Genomic DNA, 4,413 nt, shown 5'->3' with positions numbered 1-4,413 from the left:
GCCTTACAAGGACGATGGAGATGGAGAAAAGTAGGTCTCATCAGAAACTGATGATATTGAGAGGTTTCAAAGTTGTTCTAAGGTAAAGCCAATATTCAAACAAACAAACTTCTGATAATTTACACTCTGGTTCATTATAAGCAGATGTAGTGGCTAGCATCTCTTTCATATTACTTTATGCTTTTCTCTTAGTTTCTGTGTCTGTATTATAGTAGCAGGAATAAAAACTAAAGGTCTGAATGCACTCACTTATACTTGTGTAAGTCAGGAGTAACTCTACCAGTGTTAATAATGCAAAACTGATGAAAGAAAGATCAGAATCAGACCCAAAGAGTAGTTAATCAATAGAAAAATAGCAAAATAGAATTAATTAATTCTTAATTAATTAGCCAGGACAGTTTTTGTGTGGATTACAAGTGGGTTAAAAACCCACTAGCCTAGGGCTGACCACAAGCTGCAACCACATTGTTAAACAGGATTTGCTCTATCCAGCTGGTGCAAAGGGCTGTTTAAAATGGTGTTAATTAAAACAACCTGTTATCCTTGTCTGTTATTGCCTTTTAGAGAACGAGACCAGAGAAAATTCACAACACTGGCCAAACATTGACCCTGGGCCTTCCAAATGACAGCTGAGACCTCTGCCACCAACCTACCAGTGCTGAAGGCTTTGCCGCTGGTAAAGAATACCAATGAGTCCATGTATTTTCCTCTCAGAACTTCAGGTCAGCACACCAACTGTCTTTTAATTTTCCACTTGTGCAGGATACAGAGTGGGTGCACAGCAAAGGGCTTCTTGTTAATTCTTGGGCAAGGGAGCCTGTTGGTGGCAAAGGGTGGCTGGAGAGAGGAAAGAAGGGATCCTAATGGCAGTGGCAGCAGCAGGGGGGATCAGATCTCAAGCAGTACATCTTAACCTCAGTCAAAATAGAACTGTTGGCCTATGGGAGATCAGTGAGCAGCCAAGGTTCTGTAGGTTAATGGTTATTATGTTTGCCTCATATGGACAAGGTCCCTTTCTTGAGGGTAGTTTCTTGGCTTGGGGAGTGGGAAGGGGTTCTGGATAAAACTCTGAGTATGTCTACACTGCAGCTGGGAGGTGCAATTCGCAGCCCAGGTAGACAGCCCTGTGCTAAAAACATTGGTGTGGACCTTGCTACACGGTATGGAAATGGCCACGGTAGCTAACCTGAGCTGCTGCCCCACCGCAATATCCAGTGGTGAGTTCCAGCCAGTTCGCACTAGTTCACAGGAACCAGTTGTTAAATTTAGAAGCCTTTTTAGAACTGGTTGTTCCAGGACAACCGGTTCTAAAAAAGTTTTTAAATTTAACAAAGGCTCGGGCAGCTGTCCACCCGGCCCCAGCTCACCTCCCCCTCTCCCCTGAACTCTCCTCTCTCCGTCTCCTCCCCATCCCCTGCTTCCCACAAATCAAATGTTTGCGGGAAGCCTGAAACAAGCAGCAGGCAGGTAAGTCGGGCGCATGCGGCCCAGTCCGGCTCCACCTGAGTGGCTCCCTCAGCCCCGGCCGAGCGCCCCAGCCAGGGGCGGCTCCAGGCCCCAGCACGCCAAGCGCGTGCTTGGAGCGGCATGCTGCGGGGGGCGCTCTGCCGGTCACTGGGAGGGCAGCAGGAGGCTCTGGTGGACCTCCCGCAGGCATGCCGGGAGGGCGGCAGGCGGCTTCGGTGGAGCATCCGCAGGCGTGCCTGCGGGAGGTCCACTGGAGCCGCGGGACCAGCGGACCTTCTGCAGGCACATCTGCAGGAGGTCCACCGGAGCCGTGGGATTGGCGACCGGCAGAGTGCCCCCCGCGGCGTGCCGCCATGCTTGGGGAGGTGAAATTGCTAGACCCGCCCCTGGCCCCAGCCTGGTCCTGGGCAAGCACCCGCAGCGCCAGTCCCGGTGCCAGCCGAGCGGCTCTGGCCCGGCCTGGGGAGTCGGGCCCTGCGGCGCCGGTCCCGGTGCTGGCCGAGAGGCTCCGGCCCGGCCCGGTCCGGGGAGTCGGGCCCCACGGTGCCGGTCCCAGTGCCGGCCGAGCAGCTCCGGCCCAGCCCGGTCTGGGGAGTCGGGCCCCGCAGAGCAGGGAGGGGTTGTTTGGTGACTTGTAGGGGGGTGGATAGTGGTTGGGGCAGTCAGAGGGCAGGAAACAGGGAGATTGAATGGGGGCAAGGGTCCCGGGGGGCAGTCAGGAAGGAGCAGGGGTTGGATGAGGTGGTGGGGGGCAGTCAGGGACAGAGAGAAGGGGGGTTGGATGGGGCAAGGGTCCCGGGGGGCCAGCAAGAATGAGAGGAGGGGTTGGATGGGGCAGCATGGGGCAGTCAGGGGACAGGGAAGGGGGGGATGGGTCAGAGGTCCCGGGGGGGGCGGTGTCAAGGAACATGCAAGGTTGGATGGGGCACGACCCCCCGGGGGGGTGAGGTGAGGAGGGAACCTGTTGTTAATATTTTGGCAGCTCATCACTGGCAATATCCACCCTGCTTTTTCAGTGTGCTAGTTCAAGCAGTGCTAGCGTGAGTCAGTGGCATAGCTAGGAGTAGAAATTTGGGTGGGCCCCGCCTTTCGGGTGGATGGGCAATGACAGATGGTGCTAGCTCAGCCCTTGACCCCACGCCCTCTTCCTAGCCCTGGTGCCCCCAGACACAGGGCTTCACCTGCCGAGGTGCACATGCACAGGCCTCACCTTGGGCAATCACCTCCAGCAGCTCCGTTGCCACCGGCCTCAACTCACCTCTCCTGGGGGGGAGCCTGGCTCTGCCTCCTTATCCCGCACTCACTGGGGCCAGATGCAGTGCTGCATATTATTGAACCCAGCTGGGACCCAGTGCAGCACCCCACATGCCCACTAAACCTCTCCCATCAGAGCAGCTGTGAACAGGGTGCCCCTGAAAATGGCACCCCTGCACTCCACCCTGTTCCACCTGGCGCTTCTGCCAGGGAGTGGGAGAAGCTCTTGCATCCCAACTCCATTTCCCTGGCAGGAGCATGGGGGCGGGGGGAGCGGGGAGGGAAGAGGACTGCAGGAGGAAGGGGGGGGAGGGTCCCCCCTCCACTTGCTCTGGCCCAGGGTGCCACAAAACCGTTATCAGCCTCTGGGTGGGGAGGAGGGCGGGGAGCAGAACAGCTGGGGCACTAATGTGTCTCTGTGGCACTGTCCTTTGCCACTTCACTGTGTGTGAGTCCTGGGTGCGCTCCTGGGGCTGGGCAGACCCGAGAGATAAGGGTGGTGGGAACCCTCTGGCCCGCAGCTCAGAAAATGGCCAGGCCTCGCTGCCTGAGCGTAGCTTTCTGAAGGGGGCCGGCGCAGAGCTCCATCCTGGATTTCAGGTGCCCAAGTGCCACTCTGGGCTGCTGTGGTAGCGCTACACCCCTGCTCAGATTTGGGTAGGCCGTGGCCTACCCATGGCTACACCCCTGGCATGAGTGTCTACCTGTGCTAGGGACTGCACCTCCCAGCTCCTGTGTAGATGTTCTCTTCATCCCCATAACTGGTTGCATAGTAATCTCCTTGTAGACCCAGCCAACTGAAGCACGCCTTTTTGATGAATGCTTACATTCATCTTGGTTATCATATAGGCAGGCCATATGGAGTAAAAATATAAACATTCAACAAGAAAGAAAATTGATGGGGAACTTGTGACTTCCTGGCAGGCTGACAACTTTTCATAAACACCTCCAATGTTAAGCACTCTCACTGTATGTATATATTTAGAGTCACAAGAGACTACATGCACAAACCTTCCTCCTGGCTTATCTTTAGGCAGCACAGTCTCACATTGAGTGACACGAGGAGGAAGTGTTCATTCAGCAGAGCAAGGCAGCAGAACAGATCGACTAGCGCACTACCTAATAAAAAAATCATGCTGCTCTATTTAGCTCGCATGAGCTTCGTCATCTGGACAGTTTTATATTTAACACTTCATTGATTTTTTTTTTTCACCACAATAACAAATATACTACAAGATGGGTAGAAATCTGGGCTTCATTTAGAATATAAAGGGAGACTGGCAGTACATAAAGCTAGGGAACAGAAGTACAGCAGGGATTGTATTTGGATTATGACTGTTGTGTTACCTTGCTGCATTTGTACACATGTTTCTGTAATTAAAACATGGAACATTTTCTTTTTGGGATATTTTTTTTAATACATAAACACAAATTCTAATATTGCACCAGTGTAAATCAGGCGTGATTTCACTAAAGCCAATGGAGTTTAACTAGTGTAGGCAAGTGCAGATACAGGTGCAAAGAGCAGTAGTCTTGCATGATAGTCCCCCCCACCCCAGTCTCTCTCAACACCTCCATTTCTACAGCCTAAGCACTTTCCATGTCCTTTAGTTACAGTCTGTTTCCATGTTGCTGCACACTAGCATTTTCCAAGTCCTGGGAAACCCAGTGGAAAGAATAGTTCTGGACCAG

General features: G+C 53.3%; 1 long non-coding RNA gene across 1 annotated transcript; it reads left to right on the top strand.

Moving 5' to 3' along the window:
- Positions 1 to 3,924, top strand: LOC120400425. The gene is made up of 3 exons (XR_005595795.1): positions 1 to 82; positions 565 to 722; positions 3,755 to 3,924. It is a non-coding gene; the product is annotated as an uncharacterized LOC120400425 (long non-coding RNA).
- The last annotated feature ends 489 nt before the right edge of the window (positions 3,925 to 4,413 follow it).

The sequence above is a fragment of the Mauremys reevesii genome, linkage group 3 (assembly GCF_016161935.1).
Source record: "Mauremys reevesii isolate NIE-2019 linkage group 3, ASM1616193v1, whole genome shotgun sequence".
Lineage (NCBI taxonomy): Eukaryota > Metazoa > Chordata > Testudines > Geoemydidae > Mauremys > Mauremys reevesii.
The sequence above is the reverse complement of the archived record's forward strand: the minus strand, read 5'-3'. Positions and strand labels throughout refer to the sequence as shown.